Here is a 24,235-nt window from a genome sequence, read left to right as displayed (position 1 = left end):
AATAAGGTGTTCATGGAGTTCTTGGATAAGTTTGTTATGGTGTTCATTGATGATATATTGGTATACTTAAGGAATGAAGAGGAACACAAGGAACATTTGCGATTGGTGCTAGAAAAGCTTAGGGAAGATCAACTATATGCCAAGTTCAGCAAATTTGAGTTTTGGCTGAAAGAAGTTGGATTTCTCGGACATGTTATATCAGGAGAATGTATAGCAGTAGACCCTACCAAGGTTCAGTCTATCACTGAGTGGTTGGCATCCACCTCAGTAGGAGAGATTCATAGTTTTCTTGGACTCGCGGGATATAATAGGAGATTCATTGAGAATTTTTCCAAAATTGCGAAACCCATGACGAAGTTGTTGAAGAAGGACACCAAGTTCAAATGGACTGAGGAATGTGAGGCCAGTTTTCAGGAGTGTAAGAAATGTTTGGTTACAGCCCCAGTACTAATTCTTCTGGATATACGCAAGGGTTTCCAAGTGTATTGCGATGCTTCTCGCTTGGGACTTGGAGGTGTACTTATGCAAGACCGAATAGTTGTTTCATGTGCCTCATGTCAGCTTCAACCTCATGAGTTGAATTATGCCACGCATGATTTGGAGTTAGCAGCCGTAGTGCATGCACTCAAGACTTGGAGACATTTTCTTATTGGAAACCGTTGTGATGTGTACACTGATCACAAGAGTTTGAAGTATATTTTCACAAAGAAGGATTTGAATCTCAGGCAGAGGAGATGGTTGGAGCTCATAAAGGATTATGATATGAAGCTACATTATCATCCAGGAAAGGCCAATGTCGTATCAGATGCTTTGAGCCGCAAGAGTTATGTCAATACCCTCGTAAGCGGAGGATTACCGCAGGAGTTAGTCGACGATCTCAAGGAACTTCATTTGGTGATAGTTCCAAGATGTTTTTTGTAGCAATGGAGGTTCAGTCCACGTTATTGGGAAAGATTCGATAAGCGCAGAAGGATGACAAGGAAATTGCTGAGATAAAGGAGAAAATGAGAAAAGGAAAATCCTAGGGTTTTTGTGAGGATGAGCATGAAACTTTATGGTTTGAGGATCGTGTATATGTGCCCAATAATGCGGAGATCAGGAAGCTCATGACTCGCCATACTCGATTCATCCCGGAAACACCAAGATGTATTTGGATTTGAAGGAACGTTTTTGGTGGACAGGTATGAAGAAGGATATTGCCGAGTACGTAGCAATATGTGATGTATGTTAGAGAGTGAAGGCACAACATCAGAAGCTAGCAGGATTACTTCAGCCTATGCCAATACCAGAATTGTAACATCCCAATTTTCAATTTGGATGTTATAACTAGGTCATCATATACATATCATATTTCATTTGCATTTTTGGTTTGATCCTAGAAATCTTAAGCAACTCAAGGACCCACGGAGAGAGTTGGAGGTTTCATTTATTTTCATACTTGAATTTTCTCAAATTTGAAAAGAGGATCATTTTTTATTTTAATAATTTTTCTCTCCAAAATATTTCGATAATAAAATAAATGAGAGGAGATAATGTAACTTGTCCAAATAAGAGAGGAATATTAGAGGAAAAAAATTAAAATCAAATAAATATTTTATTTGGGATTTTATTGCTATTTTATTTGAATTAGAAAAATATGCCTTTTCAAAATTGCATTTTTAGGCCAAAGAAATGTTCACCTTGTTCTAAATATTTTATTTAGATGTTGAAAATTGTTTTTGGAATTTTTTTTTATATTTTTTTAGGATTTTTCTTCGGCGAAATGTCGCGTCGAACTGGGCTGGCCCGGCTAGGAGCCAGGCCTCGTCCCAGCAGCACCACGCCGCCAACCGCCACCGTCCCCGTGGCCGGCACGAAGTCCTAGGATTCTGGCGTGCCGACGCCTCCACCTAACTTCGCCTCCAAGTCGGAGCCCCCCCCCCCGAGGCTATATAAGCCCCCCCCCTCGACGCCTGCCGTCGCGCCGCTCGCCGGAGCCTCGCTGCCAATCGCGTCGCCGCTGCCAGTTTTTTTCAGAGAATTGGTAAAAACCCGCCGCCGGTTTTTTTCGGTTAGGTCTAGGTCGGTTTTTCTTTAGGGTTAGGGTTTTTCTCGGTTTTCTTCGGTTAGATTAATTCTGCGAACATTCGTTCGTTCATTTCTTATAACGAACGAATTCGTTCATTTTTCTCTGTTAACGGTCGTTCTTCCGATAGATTTTTCTTTTTCTGTTTTATTTTTGCCAGGGACCTATTCGCGATTATTTTTATCATAGATTAGCCCCTGATCTTCAAACCCTCGCAACTTTTTAACCGTTCGTCCAAATCCAGTGAAACCAACGCCAAAATCTTTGGCTCGAAGCTCTCTTTCCAGTTAACCAACTTGAACATGATTTTGACAATTTAAAATTTGGTTGCAAGCAGATTTGAATTCAACTTCTTTTGATCGTAGTTTGAGTTTCACAGCTCCGATTTGAGTCTTTCTTTTTGCAAATCGAAGCTCTTCAGTTGAACTTTCATATTGGAATTTCTTATCTGAGTTTTACCCTTGCATCTATGCTTGAGTTCTTATGTATGCTATTGTTTGTTTGCGATAGAGTTTCCGGAGTGCGAAGCGTTCTACTACGAGTCACTAAGGTTTGCAGATTGTCAGCAAGGCAAGTAACACTTTGATCATACCCCTTTATTACCTAGTTTTTATGCATTAGTTTAAAACCCTCAAACATTGCATGGTTAAGACTTGGTAACATGTGGGTATTGGGAATTAGTAGTTGAGGTAGTACATATTGCCCTTTTTCATTCAAACCCTGGCAGTTACTTCTACCGTGTGCTTATACTGCTATGCTATGCTCGTAGACGTGGATTGGGTTGAGTGATTCATGAAAGTTGTGAGTATTATTATGAACTAAGGGTTTATTTAAGGTGGCTACTTTATCACACATCTAGGTGGATTCTTTGTGGGCACCTAGGGCAATCCAGTGCTGTCCAAGGATATCCCGGGGAATCCGTGTGATCATCCTATGGTCCGCCACCCAGGCTCAAAGGGATCATATTGTTACTCATGTCGGAAACTTCCATGTGCAGCTACAAGCCATTATGGGCTCTGGCATAGTTGAGTATGTTGTGTGAGCTCTTTAAGTGGTAAACTAGCAGATGTAGGGGATGTAGGTGGTACAGTTTACCCGTCGAAAGGGATAATGCTTCTGAAAGACTGTGTCTCGGTCACCCATTTCTCAAACATCATGCAGTGCGAGAAATCAAACGAAGGAGATCGAGTCTTGTGGGGAAAAGTGGGCAAACCTCTGCAGAGTGTACAAACTAATCATGATTAGCCGTGTCCCCGGTTATGGACATCTTGAGTATCTGGTGCTTGAATTATTATGTTGATCTCATCACTTACTTAATTAACTTGTTGGGTTAATGATTACTTTAATTTGGATTGAGATGGGGTTTACCATTCTCAATGTTTATCAACTACCATGATAGTTAAACAAAATATATTCCTTTGTTGTAGGAAGAAAATTGGCTTTTCGCAAAAACATAATAACCATAGAGCCTCCACCAGCCAAATATGCATATAGTTATAGCTGTTACATGTCCCTTTGCACTACAGTGTTATATTGCCAGCATATTCCATGTTTGACCTATTTTCGGGCTGCAACATATTATGTTGCAGACTTTTCAGACGAAGAGTAAGGTGCGCTAGGTCGTTGTTTTGCACTCAGCTATGCCATTGGAGTTGATGGACTTGCTTAATCTTCCAAGCCTTCTGCTGTTATCTTATTTAGATGGCATTAAGCCATATTATTGTAATAAGTACTCTCTTATGAGATGTTCGATGTAATAAGTGTGTGATTTGCAATTTATGATAAATCCTTCAAGTACTGTGTGTGTGAGCATTACCGATCCTGGGATGACACTTATGCACATAGATTTGACCATTTGAGGTCGGATCGCTACAAGATGGTGTCAGAGCACACGCGGATTGCAGGACGCAACCACTAAGATAAGCCATAGGTCACTCTTCTCTAGTCATTTCTGACTCCTCTCCATTTTCCACTATATAGATGGCGGACACAAGGAATAATTTTGCTCAACCGGATGAAGACACACCTTTTGGACGGTACTTGAAGGAAGTCACTGGGTACCTGAACATCAGAATACCAAGCTTCACCTGGACCTACACCGTCACTTTACCTGAAGAAGAGCGCTGGACAATTCGAGTACATGTTCCAGGAAGGATATTCACACCAGTTACTGAGCCCATAGAGTTTTCCTTTGATGCACCAACCTGGATTCTAGGAAAGAGCATGGCAGCTCACATCGCCATGGAACGCATCGGCGAAGTTTATCACAAGGATCTTAAGGACACCAACTACCAGATATGTGGGCGCATATATGAGCAATTGGAGATGATCAGCACTAGGAGGGACAGATCCATTGCAGCCTTCATCCAAGAGTTAAACCAGCACATTCGTCGCCAGGAGAACCAAATGTGCGCAAGCATGATAGATCTTAAGAAGTTGATGACTAGGAACATGGAGCTTGAAGAGGAACTCAAGTCTACACGCGATGGTTACGAGGAGGAAATCACAATACTAGTAGAAAAGAATGACGACCTGACAAGGAAGCTAGGAGTATTAATGGGAGACCCCGCGCCAGGAGGAGATGACGACCATCCCAAGGACTACATCATCATCGACGACACCGACTCTGACCCCGACAGTAGTGATGATGATTACGAAGACGAAGCTAGAGCGGACATCATGGAGTCTTCCACCAATCAAAATTTCTAGATGACCACCATATTATCAGTAGTATTCCCCCATGTATATAGTAGTAGTCCGAGTATTTTGTAATGATAGTTAGATTGATTGTATGCCCTTGTTTGAATTGAGTGGTGTGATATGAATGTGTTTGTCTCATATGCATATGGGTAGTGTGTTTATCCTTAGACCTCATTCTATTCTAATCTCTCCGCTCTAAACCCATCAGATGCCTCCGAGACGTGACCCCGGATTTTTCTTCCCACCGGAGCTCACCCAGTTGATCCAACAGTAGAATGCCTTGATGCAACTACTAGTCCAGAACCAAGGCAACAAAAAAAACAACAATAACGACAACCCACCTCCACCACCACAAGTTGACAACTTAGCCCGTTTTCTGAGGTTGAATCCACCGGTGTTTTCAAATAGCACTGAGCCGATTGTTGCTGATGATTGGCTTCGCAGGATTGGAAGGGAGATGACCACCGCAGGTTGCACGGATGCGGAGAAGGTGCGCTTTGTCACACACCAACTGGATGGACCCGCAGCCTCATGGTTGGAGAATTACACAACCACTTTTCCCATAGCTAATGTCACATTGGATTAGTTTCAGCAAGCATTCCGCATAGCCCATGTCTCAACTGGAGCTATCAATATGAAGAAGTGTGAGTTCCGCAAATTACGCCAGGGAAACCGTACTGTGGGGTAGTACGTGGATGAGTTTAGCAAGTTAGCCCGTTATGCCCCAGATGATGTGGCCACGGATGCTGTGAATTGGGAGAAGTTTATGGAAGGACTAAACGATGAGATGAGTATGCAGTTGATGGTGGCAACATTCACTAACTATCAGGACTTGGTAGACCGGGCCCTGATGATTGAAAACAAACAACAGCAAATAGAAAACCGCAAATGGAAGTATGGGCAGGGTAACAACAATTCTGGAGCTCAGCAGAAGCCTCACTTGACCCCTAACTCCGGAGGTTACACCCATAACCATGGAGGCCATACTCACAATGGAGGAAGTTCCCATAACCACAGTGGGCCTAAGAATGGAAACGGGAATGGAGCAAGTAGTAGCCAGAACCGCCCCAACCCAGCAACGCCCGCCAAGAAGGACCTGAGCCATGTTACCTATTACAAGTGCGGGAAGACAGGGCACTACGCCAACGACTGTTCTGAGTTGAAGAATGGCAATGGCAATGGAAACTCTGGGAAGAAGCCCAATCCCTTCACGAGAGGTCAAGTGAACCACATCAACATGGAGGAGGTTGAAGAACAGCCTGACGTAGTGATCGGTAAGTTTTTAATTAAGTCATTTACCACACTTGTTCTTTTCGATACTGGTGCATCACATTCATACATATCAAGGGGATTTGTGGACAAGTTTAAGTTACCAACCTTAGCCCTTAGGTCACCCATGTTAGTAAGCTCACCTGGAGTAGAGTATATGGCCAGCCGATGGTGTGATTGGTTACCCTTGACCATTGGTAGCCATGTTTTCCCCTCAGAGCTAATAATTTTGGAGTCATAAGGATTGGATATAATATTAGGCATGGATTGGTTATCGAAGTATGGAGGAAACATTGACTGTGCTAGTAAGTCAATTCTGCTCACCACCCCAGAGGGAAAAAGGATCAAGTATGTGTCTAGGCATACGGCAAGGAGGACCCAAGTAAATTCTCTATCGGGAGTTGTTCAGGAAGAAGTGCCTGTTGTGAAGGATTACCCGGATGTATTTTGAGAGGAACTACCAGGCATGCCACCAGATCGGGACAAGAATTTTTGATATAGTTGTTGCCAGGCACCAGACCAATATCAAAGAGACCGTATCAGATGCCCGCAAATGATCTGGAGGAAATTAAGAAGCAGATTAAGGAGCTACTGGAGAAAGGTTATATTTGACGAATTTCATCACTGTGGGGAGCCCCAGTGCTCTTGGTTGAGAAGAAGGATGGATAATTGAGAATGGTTGTTGATTATCATGCATTGAACGAAGTGACAATCAAGAACAAATACCCACTACCGATGATCAACGACTTGTTTGACCAGCTGCAAGGAGCTAAAGTATTTTCCAAGATCGATCTGCGATCAGGATACCACCAGTTAAAGATCCGAGAAAAAGATATACCTAAGACAGCTTTCACCACAAGGTATGGGCTATATGGAATCTAGTGTTGTCCAAGGAGAATCCGTGGGTATTCGTGTGATTTTTCCTATGGTTTGCCACCCAGGCTCAAAGGGATCATTATGTTATTCATGCTGGAAACTTCCGTGTGCAGCCACATGCCATTATGGGCTCTGGCATAGTTGAGTAAGTTGTGGGAAATCTTTCCATGACGGGCTAGCAGATGTAGGGGATTGTAGGTGTACCGACCTATCTATCGGTTAAGGGGACCTCTACAGAAAGACTGTGTCTCGATCATCTGTTTCTCGAACATCATGCAGTGCGAGAAATCCAACGGAGGAGATTGAGTCTTGTGGGGAAAAGTGTGCAAACCTCTGCGGAGTGTAAAAACTAATCATGATTAGCCGTGTCCCGGGTTATGGACATCTTGGGTATCCGGTGCTTGAATTACTATGTTGATCTCATCACTTTACTTAATTAATTTGTGGGGTTATTGATTATTATTCTGGGATTGAGATGGGGTTACCATTCTCAATATTTCAACAAACTTTGTAGTTAAATAAAATGTATTCCTTTCTGGTAGGGAAAAACTAGCTTTCTGCGAATGATAACCATAGAGCCTCCACCAGCCATATATGCATATAGTTATAGCTGTTACTTGTTCATTGCTCTATAGTGTTATCTTGCCAGTATATTCCATGTGCTGGCCTACACAGGCTGCAACGTATTATGTTGCAGAGTTTTCAGACGAAGAGTAAGGTGCGCTAGGTCATTGTCGTGCACTCAGCTATGCCGTTGGAGTTGATGGACTCATTTACCTTCGAAGCTTCTGTAGTTATCTTATTTAGATGCCCTTCAGCCATATTATTGTATTTAAGTTCTCTTTTGAGAAATTCGATGTAATAAGTGTGTGATTGAACTCTGTTATAAATCCTCGAGTACTGTGTGTGTCTGCATTACTGATCCAGGGATGACACTTATGCACAAAGATTTGACCGTCTGAGGTTGGATCGCTACAATCACACTGAAGATAGAACTGGTCACAAGGTATTGCAATCTGGATTTTATTGCCCTACTCTCTTCAAGGATGCCCGTAAGTTCGTCTCTTCTTGTGATGAATGTCAAAGAATTGGTAATATTCGTAAGCGTCAAGAAATGCCTATGAATTATTCACTTGTTGTTGAACCATTTGATGTTTGGGGATTTGATTACATGGGACCTTTTCCTTCCTCTAATGGGTGTACACATATTTTGGTTGCTGTTGATTATGTTACTAAATGGGTAGAAGCTATTCCAACTAGTAGTGTTGATCACAACACCTATATTAAAATGCTTACGGAAGTTATTTTCCCAAGGTTTGGAGTCCCTAGATATTTAATGACTGATGGTGGTTCACACTTTATTCATGGTGCTTTTTGTAAGATGCTTGCTAAGTATGATCTTAACCATAGAATTGCATCACCCTATCATCCTCAGTCTAGCGGTCAAATTGAACCTAGCAATAGAGAAATAAAATTAATTTTGCAAAAGACTGTTAATAGGTCCAGGAAGAATTGGTGTAAGAAATTAGATGATGCACTTTGGGCTTATAGAACATCATATAAAAATCCTATGGGTATGTCTCCTTATAAAATGGTTTATGGAAAAGCTTGTCATTTGCCTCTTGAGTTAGAACATAAAGCATACTGGGCAGTTAAAGAACTCAACTATGATTTCAAACTTGCTAGTGAAAAGAGGTTATTTGATATAAGCTCTCTAGATGAATGGACAACCCAAGCTTATGAAAATGCAAAGTTATTCAAAGAAAAAGTTAAAAGATGCAACAAAAGAATTCAAAAGCTTGAGTTTAAAGTTGGAGAATATGTTCTTTTGTACAACTCTCGCTTTAGATTTTTTGCAGGGAAGCTCCTCTCGAAATGGGAAGGCCCATATGTCATCGAGGAGGTTTACCGGTCTGGAGCCACCAAAATAAATAACTCCAAAGGTACTAACCCGAAGGTTCTCAATGGGAAACGAATAAAGCATTATATCTTAGGTACACCTATTAATGTTTAAAGTAATATTATCCAAACCTTGACACCGGAAGAGCACATAAAAGAGTCCTTCCGGAACACTCCAGAATCGTGAAAATAAGGAGGTATGTGATACGGTAAGTAAACGGACTCCAAAAAATCCGCAAGGATATTTTTTATCAGTTTTCGAATATTTTAAAATTTTGGAAATAAAGAAACTTCCAGGAAGTGTCCCCTGGTGGGCATAAGACACCAGGGCGCGCCAGGCCTGGCGCGTGGGTTGTGCCCACCTGGGACACCTTCCGTACTCCGTTTTTCTACCATGTACTTGTCCTCCAAGATAAAAAATTCTATATATACTTCCCAAACCCATTGACCACCGTATCGCGAAGAAATCCTTTGTTCTCTTTTCTTGCTATTTTGTGCATAGATCTGACAATATGTCGTCCCGAGACTCCGACGGGGAGAGCTATGTCTCACATATCATTGCCGACCCAAAGACCTATGGGGACCTATATCCTTGTGGTCGAACTACGGATGACGAGGAGGATGCTCACTTGATGAGGATCGATGATTCAAGCTCGTAGGAGGAGGATGTTCCTCTACCTCAACCTAGGGATATGCACATAAAATTCAAGAAGTCCAGTCTTCCTAAGAGAGCTAACCGGTCTAATAACCAATCTATTACCTCTCATTTTCTGCAGAAAAGCAAAGGAGATTTATGTGACACGATCTTGAAGCTGGAGTTGGAGGTCGATGATTTGAAAGAGGAAATTGCTCTCCTCAACTAGAATATGAAAAAGTTGAAGGCACAGTTGTCATCACCACCATCATCTTCTTCACCACCAAAAGAAAACTGAGTATCGGGTATGGGCACTCTCCTTGGCTTCCGCCAAGCTTGGGGGAGGTGCCCCGGTATTGTATCATCCCACTATCTTTTTGCTTTTACTTACTTTAGTTTGATCTTTTGATTTAGATGAATAAAATTTTAGTTTGATCCTTTCTTCTTTGAGAGTTTGCTTAGTGATCTATCCTTTTAATCGTGTGCAAGATATATAAGAAAGTTAGTTTGAGTTTTTTTGCTTTCTTTACTTCCATGTTGCAAATAAAGAAAATAAATAAGAAAGAAAGAAAAAGAGAAAGGAAATAAATAATGAAAAGGTTATATAGTAATCCTATGGTAGGTGATAGCACCACATAGGATAAGTATAAGTAGAAACTTTTATTAGAGATTGACAAACATAGCACTAGTCAATGATGCAACTCATGAAAGAGTTAATAAGGGAAGAGAAGATTCACATATAGATATACTATCCTAGAAATCTTTTGTGATTGTGAGCCCTCATCAAAATATTATATGCCAAAATTGTTGACGTTGGACAAGGAAGACAACTTAATGGTTTATGTTTGTTTATATTCACATAGAAGTCATGTCGTCATAGATCTTTTCATATGTGGTGCTTGCCCCCTATCTTTGCTAGCCAAAATTATGTACTAAGTGAGATACTACTTGTGCATCCAAAAACCCTTAAACCCAAATCTTTTTCAAGTGTCCACCATACCTACCTAGGGATTTAGCAAGATCCCTCAAGTAATTGTCATCGGTGCAAAAAGGCAACAAAAATTGCTTCTAAAAGTGTGAGATCATTTAGGGTAAGAGAAAATTAAGCGTTGTACAAACTTGAATGAGAAAGAATAAAAGCGACAGACTTGATAATAAAGGTTGTCATCTTAAGGGGCAATACAACGTGACATTCTCTTGCACTAAGGGATTGAGCATACAAACAAATAAGCGCATGGCAACCTCTACTTCCCTCTGCGAAGGGCCTATCTTTTACATTTATGCAAAGAGTCAAAGTTGTTCTCTCCATTCCTTTTATTTTTCTCCTTTGGCAAGCATCATGTGGTGAGGAAAGATATAGGCACATATTTCCAGTTGAATATAGATAGCATGAGTTATTATTGTTGACATCACCCTTGAGGTGAATACTTTGGGAGGCAAAATTATAAGCCCCTATCTTTCTATGTGTCTGGTTGAAATGTTTTGCTCATGTGTATGCGGTGGGTGTTAGCAATCATAGAAGACTATATGATGGTTGAGTATGTGGACTTGCCTAAAGGCTCCGATACGTGCCCCTTCCTGAAAAGATGACGAATTATAGTTGCAAAGTTGACTGAGAACATAGTTTGTTGGTTTCTAATAGAGTTTTTTTCTTTATACTTCGATTGTGTGATGAACTATTATTTATTCATGAGAAGTATATGATAAAAGTTCTTTGATAAAGTCCCATGTTTAATTTTGTTGTTGTTATAATAATCAACATGATGCTTCTATGTCCGTATTTTGTTTTTATCGACACCTCTCTCTCAAAGCATCTGGACATTTTTTTTTCAATTTTGGTTTTCGCTTGAGGACAAGCGGGGTCTAAGCTTGTGGGAGTTGATACGTCCATTTTGCATCATGTTTTCTTACTATTATTTATAATGTGTTTTATCCATAATAATGCTTTTTGGAGTAATTCTAAAGCCTTTTCTCTCATAATTTGCAAGGAACACCAAGAGGGAGAATTCCGGCAGCTGGAAATCTGGACCTGGAAAAGCTATGTCAAGCCACCTATTCTGCACAACTCCAAATGAGCTGAAACTTTACGAAGATTTTTTATGGATTATTTGAGAAATACTGGAGCCAATAAACACCAGAGGGGGGCCACCAGGTGGGCACAACCCACTTGGGCGCGCCAGGCCCCCCATGCGCGCCCTGGTGGGTTGTGGCCTCCTCGGCCCACCTCCAGTGCCCATCTTTTGGTACATAAGTGGTTTTGACCTAGAAAAAAATAAGAGGAGGACTTTCGGGACGAAGCGCCGCCACCTTGAGGCGGAACATGGGCAGGAGCACTTTTGCCCTTTGGCGGAGCAATTCCGCCAGGGGAACTTCCCTCCCGGAGGGAGAAATCGTCGTCATGATCATCACCAACAACTCTCCCATCTTGGGGAGGGAAATATTCATCAACATCTTCAATATCACCATCTCCTCTCAAACCCTAGTTCATCTCTTGTGTTCAATCTTGTTACCGGAACTATAGATTGGTACTTGTGGGTGACTAGTAGTGTTGATTACATCTTGTAGTTGATTACTATATGGTTTATTTGGTGGAAGATTATATGTTCAGATCCATTATGCTATTTAATACTCCTCTGATCATGAACATGTTTATCATTTGTGACTAGTCACTTTTGTTCTTGAGGTCACAAGAGAAATCATGTTGCAAGTAATCATGTGAACTTGATATGTGTTCGATATTTTGATAGTATGTATGTTGTTATTCCCTTAGTGGTGTCATGTGAACGTTGAATACATGACACTTCACCATATTTGGGCATAAGGGAATGCATTGTGGAGTAGCAATTAGATGGTGGGTTGCGAGAGTGCCAGAAGCTTAAACCCTAGTTTATGCGCAATTTCCTAAGGGACCGATTGGATCCAAAAGTTTAATGCTATGGTTAGAATCTATTCTTAATACTTTTCTCGTAGTTGCTGATGCTTGCGGGAGGGTTAATCATAAGTAGGAGGTTTGTTCAAGTAAGAACAACTCCTAAGCACCGGTCCACCCACATATCAAATTATCAAAGTAGTGAACACAAATCAAACCAACATGATGAATGTGACTAAGGGAGTCCTAGACTAAGGGGTCCTCAGGCGTCCGGCCTGTTAGCCATGGGCCGGACTGATGGGTCGTGAACATATGAAGACCGAAGACTCTACCCGTGTCCGGATGGGACTCTCCTTGGCGTGGAAGGCAAGCTTGGTGATCAAATATGTAGATTCCTTTCTTTGTAACCGACCTTGTGTAACCCTAGATCCTCCCGGTGTCTATGTAAACCGGAGGACTTAGTCCGGAGGGAGAACGGCCATTATCATAGTCATATAGGCTAGGCTTTTAGGGTTTATCCATTACGATCTCGTGGTAGATCAACTCTTGTAATACTCATATTCATCAAGATCAATCAAGCAGGAATTAGGGTATTACCTCCATAGAGAGGGCCCGAACCTGGGTAAACATCGTGTCCCCTGTCTCCTATTACCATCGACCTTAGACGCATAGTTCGGGACCCTTACCCGAGATCCGCCGGTTTTGACACTGACATTGGTGCTTTCATTGAGAGTTCCACTGTGCCATCCTCAAAAGGTTTGATGGCCCCTTCAATCGTCAACAATGATGCTGTCCATGGAGAAACTATCCTCCCTGGACAGATATTCGTGTTCGGCGGCTTCGCACTGCAGGCCAACTCATTTGGCCACCTGGAGCAGATCGATAGCTACGCCCCTGACCATCAGGTCTGATTTGGGAGCTTGAACTACGTTGCGGACATCCGGGGAGACTTGATGTTCGCCGGATTCGAGACCACAACAATAACTCCTGGTCACCCCGATGGACATGACCTAAATCTGTCATCAGACCACATCCATGAGATAGCTCATGTAACCGCTCCGGCCTTAGATCCGGAGCAGATTGCGCCATCCAAGGATGGGAAGCTCAACCCAACCACTGAGGCCATAGATTCCCCAGCGTTGGAGCAGCACATAGACCTAATCTCACGCGATACTTGTGCCACCGGAACTCCGGACTCATCTCCAGTCATAAGTTCCGAACCATGTGAGCTTGCGGACTTCGAACTTGATCGTTTATCGATCTTCGAATTCAGCGCCGCAGACATCTTCCAGCACTTGCCTTTGGGTGACATGCTAAACTCATTAAAGAACCTGTCCTTGGCGGGGGACTCACTGCTGAACTATGTCCGGTTCGAACTAGGGGCTGACGATGGAGAATTTTGCTTCGCACCCGCCACCCACATCATAGCCACGGTCAAGGATTTAACCGACACGCTTGATTACGACTCCGGAGACATCGACGGTATGGACAACGATGCTGATGAGGAGCAAAACCAAAATCCACCATTTACTAGACACTGGACGGCCACTTCTTCGTACGATGTGTACATGGTGGACACACCCAAAACAACCAACGATGATGACAAAGAAAATCCAGTCGAGAATAAACCTCCAGAGATACAGCAAAAATGATGGCATCCTCGGTGCCGCTCTAAGTCATGTCGTTCAAAATACAACAATGCTGGCACCGGAGAAAATAATACTCCGGACGACGCCGAAAACAATGAAGACCCTGCTGAGGTAACATCCGAGTAGGAGGAGCAAGAAAACGGGCAAGCTAGCCCCGACGAACAGGCCAGGCCCAACAACTCGGAGGATGGTAGTTATCATCCGCTCTCGGAGGATGAGGAAAGCCTCGGCAACAAAGATCTCATCGTGCCTGAGGAACCTCTCAAGCAGGAGTGCTTCAAGTGCCAGCTAATAGCCACCGCAAGGAGCCTGAAAAAGAAGCAGCAACAACTTAAAGCTGACCAAGATCTGCTCGTCGACAGGTGGACTGATCTCCTAGCAGCCGAAGAATACGGCGTCAAATGCCCAGCCAAGAGTTACCCGAAGCGAATGTTGCTACCTCAGTTTGATGAAGAGACGCCGGAGCCCATGTCTCCCTCGCGTAATGCGGCCAACCGACCACTACCCGGTCGGGACAGTGCGGCGAACCGACCACCACGTGGTCGGGATAGAGCAACAAGTCAGGCCGAACAGCAGCCCGCCCCACCGCCACACAAAAATAAAGACAAAACTGTTCAGAGTCATACATACGACCTCCGGCAGACCCTGGATAGCAGAGCAGGATATACCCGATCGAATTACGGATCATAAGGACATTCCTCGACACGTGATGATGGCTACATATTCGGACGTGACAAACCTAGTCACGCCCGAGCCGACAACCGCAGACGCACTCCATCGGAGCTACATCACGATGCGGCCAGATATAGAGGCGCCGCACACCCTCTTTGCTTCACTGATGAAGTAATGGATCACGAATTCCCTGAAGGGTTCAAACCCGTGAATATTGAATCATACGATGGGACAACTGATCCCGCGGTATGGATCGAGGACTTTATCCTCCACATCCATATGGCCCGCGGAGACGACCTCCATGCTATCAAATACCTCCCACTAAAGCTTAAAGGACCAGCTCGGCACTGGTTAAACAGCCTGCCTGAAAATTCTATTGGTAGCTGGGAGGACTTGGAAGAAGCCTTCCTCAACAACTTCCAAGGTACATATGTCCGGCCACCAGACGACGATGACTTAAGCCACATAGTTCAAGAACCAGGAGAGTCAACCAGGAAATTCTGGACTAGGTTCCTAACCAAAAAGAATCAGATCGTCGACTGTCCGGATGCCGAAGCCCAAGAGGCCTTTAAACATAGCATCTTTGGCGAATGGCTCGCCCACCACCTCGGCTAAGAAAAGCCAAAATCTATGGTAGCCCTTACACCACTCATGACCCGCTTTTGCACAGGTGAGGATAGTTGTCTAGCTCATAGCAAAAACACAGCCAGCGAGGCAGGCCCCTCCGAGGTCAAAAACAACAATGGCAAGCTCCGACGTAACAGGCACAAACGCCAAACCAATGGTAATAATACCGACGACACAACAATCAATGCCGGATTCAGCGGCTCCAAGTCCAGCCAGCGGAAGAAACCATACAAAAGAAACAATCAGGGACCATCCAGCCTGGACCACATACTCGATCACCCGTGCCAGATACACGGCACCCCAGACAAACCAGCCAATCATACCAACAGAGAATGTTGGGTTTTCAAACAGGCCGACAAATTAAACGCCGAGAACAGGGAAAAGGGATCACAAAGCGAAGACGTGGCAACCGAACACAGGGGGACAGAAGAAGTTTCCCCCTCAAGTCAAAACAGTGAACATGATATATGCTACCCACATCCCCAAGAGGGAGCGCAAGTGCGCACTCAGGGACGTCTACGCGACAGAGCCAGTCGCCCCAACATTTAATCCATGGTCGTCATTCCCGATCACTTTTGATCACCAGGATCATCCGACCAGTATCTGTCACGGCGGTTCAGCCGCACTAGTCCTGGACCCAATAATTGATGGGTTCCACCGGACGCGGGTCCTGATGGACGGTGGCAGCAGCCTCAACTTGCTCTATCAGGATACAGTGCGCAAAATGGGCATTCATCCATCACAGATCAAACCCACAAAGACTACCTTCAAAGGAGTCATACCAGGTGTGGATGCCCATAGTACGGGCTCAATCATGCTCGAGGTTGTCTTCGGATCTCCGGACAATTTCTGAAGCGAGGAGTTAATCTTCGACATAGTCCCCTTTCGCAGCGGCTATCACGCACTGCTCGGACGGACTGCATTCGCCCGATTCAACGCAGTGCCACACTATGCTTATCTCAAGCTCAAGATGCCCGGTCCACGTGGTGTCATAACAGTCAATGGAAATATGGAACGCTCCCTCCGTACAGAAGAGCACACAGCTGCCTTAGCAGCAGAAGTACAGAGCGACCTTCTCAAGCAGAACATTAATTCGGCTGCCGAGCCCACAGACACTGTCAAGAGGGTCTGAACTACCCTGCAATAGGACAACTCGGCTCGTCAGGAGGTAGACTAGCAATTCAGCCTCCGTCTCAGTCCTGGTCAAGTAGTGGCATTCATACCACGCGTACATAAATACGCACTCAAGTAGTAGCACATAACAAAAAAATTCACCTCGAGGGGTAGCTAAAACAACTCCAGCCCCCGAGCCCTCTAATTGCCGGGACCCATCAAAATGAATAGTCCAATATGTGTTGTTCGGCTTCTCTTCAGGCATCCGCAGCTCTGTCCAATCATTGATGAAGTCCACTAGTGCTTGAGATTTGATAGCTGTGCGTGGCACATACTTTAAACCATGAGGCCCAAGTTCAATGGCCCACTTGGCAACTCGTCCTGTGGCTTCTCTATTTTGAATGATATCTCCAAAAGGTGCAGAGCTAACCACAGTGATGGGATGACCCTGAAAATAATGCTTAAGCTTCCGGCTCGCCATGAATACCCCATAAACAAGTTTCTGCCAATGTGGATATCTTTGTTTGGACTCAATGAGCACCTCACTGACGTAGTAAACCGGCTGTTGAACCGGATATTCCTTGCCAGCCTCTTTGCACTATACTACAACAGCCACACTGACAGCACGTGTGTTAGCAGCCACATATAACAATAATGGATCCTTATCAATGGGAGCAGCAAGGACCGGTGGCTCAGCGAGCTGTCTCTTCAGATCTTCAAAGGCAGTGTTAGCAGCATCACTCCAGACAAAATCATCCGTATTCTTCATCATTTGATACAGCGGTATGGCCTTCTCACCTAACCGGCTTATGAACTGGCTTAAAGCAGCAACACGACCTGCCAACCATTGAACGTCATTGGTGCCCGCTGGTTTAGCCAAAGATGTAATTGCTTTGATTTTCTCCGGGTTAGCCTCGATGCCTCTGTTAGAAACCAAAAAACCCAAAATCTTGCCCGCTGGCACTCCAAAAACGCACTTGAGCGGGTTAAGCATCATTTTGTAGACCCAGAGGTTATCAAAGGTTTCCTTAAGATCATCGATGAAGGTCTCGTTCTCTCTGGACTTAACCACAATATCGTCCACATAAGCATGAACATTGCGCCCAATCTGCTTGTGAAGACAGTTCTGCACACATCGCTGATAAGTCGCCTGGGCACTCTTAAGCCCAAAAGGCATAGACACATAGCAGAAGGCGCCAAATGGAGTAATAAAAGCCGTCTTCTCCTGGTCCTTAACTGCCATCTTGATCTGATGATAACCAGAATAAGCATCCAAAAAGCTCAAACGCTCACAACCCGCCGTAGCATCAATGATTTGATCAATATGAGGGAGAGCAAAAGGATCAGCCGGACAACCCTTGTTAGCCAACCACTCTGGATGAAAAACTTCAACAATGAACGCGGCCACCAAGAGCCGGGCCACTTCTTCTCCAATGGCCTTGTGCCTATCCTCATTGAACCGTCGAAGAAACTGCTTGACCGGCTTAAATTTTGGATCAATATTGAGAGTGTGCTCAGTGAGTTCTCTCGGTACACCCGTCATGTCAGAAGGTTTCCATGCAAAGACATCCCGGTTCTCACGAATGAACTCGATGAGGGCGCTTTCCTATTTGGGATCTAGATTAACACTGATACTAAACTGCTTAGATGAGTCACCCGGAACAAAATCAACAAGCTTAGTGTCATCAGCCGACTTAAACTTCAGCAATGGCTCATGCTCTGTAGTTGTCTTTTTCAAAGACGTCATGTCCGTCGGGTCAACATTATCCTTGTAGAACTTCAACTCCTCTGTTGCACAAACAGATTCACCATAAGCAGCATCGCCTTCCTCACATTCCAAGGCTATCTTCCGACTCCCATGCACTGTGATAGTGCCCTTATGACCCGGCATTTTAAGCTGCAAATAAATATACCATGGCCGTGCCATGAACTTGGCATAAGTCGGTCGTCCAAACAGGGCGTGATACGGCTCTTGATTTTGACCACCTCAAAAGTTAATTTCTCGGCCCTAGAATCATGCTCGTCTCCAAAGGCTACCTCTAGCTCAATCTTATCCACTGGGTATGCCGACTTACCAGGCACCACTCCATGAAAAACAGTGTTGGACGTCCTAAGACTTTTGTCAGCCAACCCCATGCGATGAAAGGTCTCATAATAGAGGATGTTGATGCTATTGCCTCCGTCCATGAGTACTTTAGTGAATTTATATGCACCAACTTGAGGTGCCACCACCAAGGCCAGGTGACCCAGATTATTAACCCGGGGAGCGTGATCCTCCCTACTCCATAGAATAGGCTGCTCATACCATCTCAAATAACGAGGGACCGCCGGCTCAATAGCATTCACAGCCCTCTTATGAAGTTTCTGGTCCCGTCTGCACAAACTAGTGGTGAGCACATTATACTGTCCACTATTCAACTGCTTTGGATTGCTCTGATATCTAGATTGCTGCTGCTACTAACCCCCCTGGCCAGATAGTTGATTATAGCCACCTTGATTTCCTTGAGAACCTTGAAAGTTGGCATTTGAGCCGCCGCCCGGGCCATGAATATCGCTGCCATCAGAGCTGCTGCCCGTCCCATGATTGCTGTTGAACATGTTAGACTTCTTGAAAGCTTTCATGATCGTGCAGTCCTTCCATAGGTGTGTTGCCGGCTTCTGCTGAGTATCGTGCCTTCGACATGGCTCATTCAACAACTGCTCAAGAGTGAGACCTGACTCGCCGGACCGAGGAGGTGGCCTCCCCTTACGTCGCTGATTGTTGCCCTGTGCATTGGTGTTAGCCACAAACTCCAGGTTACTGTCAGCCTTACGTTTATTATTGCCTCCCTGATTCGCCGCGTTATGCTAATGACACTTGGCATTGTCGTTCTTCCTCCCCTTCCCTGTCTTTTCATCGTCAGACTCGGGATCCTTGGTACTATCAGAATCGGCGTACTTGACTAGAGCTGCCATTAGCTGGCCCATGTTGTTACAATCACGCTTGAGCCGCCCCAGCTTCTGTTTCAGAGGCATAAAACGGCAATTTTTCTCCAACATTAAGACTACAGAGCCGGCATCCATCTTATCAGACGAATGTATTATGGCTATAACCCGGTGCACCCAATGGGTTGTGGACTCACCTTCCTCTTGCTTACAATTAGTCAAATCCACAATTGACATGGGCTGCTTGCATGTGTCTTTGAAATTCCGAATAAACCAGGTCTTTAACTCTGCCCATGAACCAATGGAATTGGGTGGCAGCCCCTTCAACCAAGTGCGGGCCATTCCACCCAACATCATGGTGAAGTATTTGGCCATCGCCGCGTCACTGACCTCCAGTAGCTCCATGGTCATCTCATAGCTTTCAATACATGCCCCTGGCTGCAAATCGGCCATGTAGTTAGGCACCTTTCAAGGCCCTTTGAAGTCCTTGGGCAAATGCTCGTTACGTAGAGCCGGCACCAAGCAGGGGAAACCTCCAGTCCTTGTGGCCACGCCTGCCTCAATAGAGGTCGTCGAATGAACCAGAAAAGACTGGTGAACCGCCCACTGAGCCTCCTGCTCAGCTGCCTGTTGAGCCGCCTACTCAACCTCTCGGCGGATACTGTCCTGGTCAACCAAGTTAAGATCTCCATCATGCGTCGGGTCATGCCCGCGCGGCTGGTCACGATGCCAGGCGTTGCTTGAAATGGCTGCTGAATCTATGTGCCTGCTATAACTCGGGCTCCGACTTGGGTGAGGGGTCGAATGAATCCTGTCTTGAGTATAAGAAAAAGCCTACTGCTTTGCCAGAGCCATCTCAAGAATTTTCTGACCCGCCGGGTTTCAATCGCCGTCGGAGAGTCACCCACCGCTGGGAGAGCCGCCAATCACGCCACCGCAGCGATCATGTTCTCCAAAGGGTTAGAATAATGACCCAGTGGTGTTGGTACATAATGAGGTGTAGTAGTATTCACTCGAGGAGGTTCCATCACCCGTGGCTGATTTGGCGCCCCAGCCCCGGGCATTGCAACCCAGTTTTCCTCCGGCGGGTTACTAGGGCCCGCCCCGGGTGTGCGAAAGAGGTTTCTACGATAACAAATCAGAGGCAGACGTCATTGAGCCTTCTGGTGTCTTCTCCTCATGACTTCATTTGATGCGTTCCGATCCATCGTAAGCTGGAAAGCTTCTGATCGAATCTGCTGAGCTCGAGCATCTAAAGCCGCCCACTCTGTAGCCATCCTGATGTCCTCTACTACTAGGTTTTCCTTGTCTTGTGCCACCTCCTCACATAACCGTACCACTTCTGCATCATGCTAAGCCTGATCCGCCGGGTTAACCATGACAGTTAACAGGGCTATCATCCTGTCCATGAGATCCATCAGTACTTGAGCCGGCGGGCGCGCAGGGCCTCCTACCCCGACCGTTGCTGACCCGGAGGTTATCGCTGCCACAGCCGTAGAGTTTTGAACGGGCTGTGTGCCAGTCATGAAGATCCCTACCCTGCTCGACGGCTCAAAGGGGTCCGGAATACTGCTGCCATCGAAACATCCCCCAAGCCCACCGTCTTGCAATTGATACAATGAATCCGTCTCACCTGTGGACGACCCAACGTAAGAGCAGATGGCCGTCTCATCGGTAGATACCGATCCTTCAGAGAACTCTCCTCCATGGATGCATCCCACGAAGGCACGCCTCATGGCGGGCTGAGTCTGGGCGGGTCTCGCGCACTGAGCCGTCTCGATGATGTCAGTGCAAATGTTCGGCTCAGGGCCTGGCTCACCGATCTGGCCGATCAAGATGTGGATTCTGCCGAAGGGACCCGGTACCCGTACTCAATTGAGCAGGCATCGTCGATGTAGAGCTTGCCGTGACGACTCCTGGTCATCCGCCCACAACGTATCCCTTGAGCCCTTCGAAGTTTCCCTTAAAGAACTAAAATCTACCGTGCGCAGGCCCCACGGTGGGCGCCAACTGTCGTAGAATTGTCACGGAAGATGTCCTAGTAAAAGGACTTAAACATGGAGCCATCGCAACTAGGAAGCTTAAAGGGGTTAAATGGGACAAAGGACACGAGGAGTTTATACTGGTTCGGCCCCTTGCGGTGAAGGTAAACGCCTAGTCCAGTTGAGGTTATATTGCTAGTGTTTCGATGACCAGGGAGCGAATATGCTTAACCTAGCTCTCGATCTGTTGTTTCTTGCCCTAAGTCGCCGCTAGGTCGTCCCCTTATATACACGGGTTGACACCCTGCGGCCTACAGATTCCCGGCCAGCTCATACAACATATCCGGCTCGGTGACATATCTTACATGCCTTACATTACAAGTCTATTCATACATGGCGGTTTATACTTACGGGACTTAAGCCGCTTCTGGGCTTGGGCCTATTATAAGTCTTACTGTGAACCGTCATCTTGTATACTCTTGGGCTTCATTTAGGTAAACCGCATTGTGGTTGACCCGGCCCCTCCTGGGCGGGTCATATCTGGTAGTCATATCCCTAACAGGTTCAGTAAGCGAACGCCTCGCTCGCATTCAGTTAGAGCCCAACGCCTCGCACAGACACGCATAGTGTACGAGAGAAACACACAAATTTCCATGCATCGCTCGGCCCCGACCACCCACCATAACCGGGAACTCCCCGAAATTTTCCTCGCCCTCACTTCTACCATGGTTTTTTCCATCATGGACAGCCCTAAGAATGTCATGCAGCTGCGTCTCCGGCCCGCCCAGGACGAAAAGCCCATTTTCTGTCATGATTTTTTTGTCATAGAAGTAGGACCTCTATGATGTTATCGGGTTTTGTCACAATTATCGTCATAGAAGTGTCATAAACATGACAGAAAAAAATGCGTTCGGCCCAAAATGTTACGGATGTGTCTATTTTGTAGTGTGAGTCTTTTCTAAACTTTATAATGCATGATTTCGATAGCTTTCTATTTCTCTCTGATCTATCAGTTTGGTTTGGCCAACTAGATTAATTTATCTTCAGTGGAAGAGGTGCTTTGTGATGGGTTCAATCTTGGGGTGCTCTATATCCCAGTGACAGAAGGGGACAACACCGGTACAATGATCTTCTATACAAACGGTTTTCAGCCCCTTCCCATGGCAGAGTTTTAAACCGTCGCCTTGCATGTGTTTGCGATAGGGGGGTCCTTCCCACATGACCTAGAAACCGTCGAGGATAGGCCCTCCGGTCACACATGCTGGGCAAAATGAGCTCATGTGCGATCGGGCTAGCCATCGCATGCAATTATATAGGCCCAATCATTTCTGTTCGTAAGTACATCATACACAGTGAGTCCCGGAGAAATGTTTCCATGCTTATGTACATCCCAAATAGTGAATCCCGAACAAACGTTTTCGTTCGTATGTACATCCTACACAATGAATCCGAGACAAACGTTTCCGTTCGTCTCCACATCCTACATAGTGAGTCCCAAACAAACATTTCCATTCGTATCTACATCGCACACAGTTTTTTTGTGTAGCCTCGTGTGTGATAGGTGTAACAATCACACACGCTCTACCTTTGTTGACCATTTGCTTTATTCAAGTATATCACACAAGATTCCATGAAGAAAACTATATGGCATTGGGCTATCCATCACACACGCTTTTACTGCTAGAACCATTTGTAAAGATCATGACTCATTTAGCAGGTTTATTAGCTTACCATTAATAAACCACTAATAAGAAAATTTACATTTCATATCAAATAGTTGTTCACCAATTTCATATCAGGCACATAAATATATTTTAACATCACAGTATGATAGCTACGTGAAAACAACACAGTGCAACATATAACTAGTTCACCTTCATAAGCACAATATTAGAACAATATATTCATTTCCCTAATCAACTGACGCATGATCATCCAATTTCATCTTCTCCACCTCTGCTTTTAGTTCAGTAAGAACCTGTTTTGCACTGACCAACTGGGAAAGTTCCTCCTCCTTTGACAACACCATCTTTGCAAAGTCTAATTTAAAAATTCTGAGCTCATTCTCCATCTTCCTATTTTTTCCCCGTATCTTGAAATATTCTTTAGCGTTGACAACACTTTCTCTATGCCTATCTTTGTTCACTTCCTCATACATGCTCTAGAGATTTGCTAACCACATCTTCAAAGACTATGGCCACTCTTGATCAACCCACTCCAGGTAAGAACACTTCAGTTCATCCTATAATATTTAAAACTAAATCGGTAACAATTGTAGGGAAAATGGGTTTCTAGCAACATAAAAAATCACCACATACATATTTTGGAAAGCTGAAGAAACACGTTAATTGTGACATATCTTCTCAAAAAGATCAATGTGTAAATGACTTAATTGCTACTGAGAAACAACCAAATTCAGAAACATCACAAGCTATAATTAATTGCAACAACGCTACAAGTTCTTAGTCATGTACTATAAATAACAAATTGAAAATTTTATGAGGAAGCTAAATATAACTACTACAACATAGCGACAGTGTTTGGATGACATAAAATTGATACTAACATGTGTGTACATGCACAAATTTATCAAGATAGAACTAATAGCACTAATGTTGTCCACTATGTATACCAAAACCGGTGTCAAAACAATTGTTGCCACATTTGGCACCGGTGCCCTACATTGTCGAGTTGATGCCAGAAGAAAAAATCAGGGAACCAGACTACAGAGCACCTAGTTCCCCTAATGCCTGATAATCCCCAAGTGCAAGGAATCATCATAGCAATTTCCAAAGGTGGAAGTGATAAGTATGGAGTGTCGAACCCACAAGGAGCTAATGGTAAGATCAATATTCTCTGAAGTCCTATGTGCCACTGATACGACTCTACGTACACCGAACGTTTGCCTCCATCTAGAAACGAGAAATAAGACTACATTGTGGGTATGAAGAGGAT

The sequence above is a fragment of the Triticum aestivum genome, chromosome 3A, assembly GCF_018294505.1.
Source record: "Triticum aestivum cultivar Chinese Spring chromosome 3A, IWGSC CS RefSeq v2.1, whole genome shotgun sequence".
Lineage (NCBI taxonomy): Eukaryota > Viridiplantae > Streptophyta > Magnoliopsida > Poales > Poaceae > Triticum > Triticum aestivum.
The sequence above is the reverse complement of the archived record's forward strand: the minus strand, read 5'-3'. Positions refer to the sequence as shown.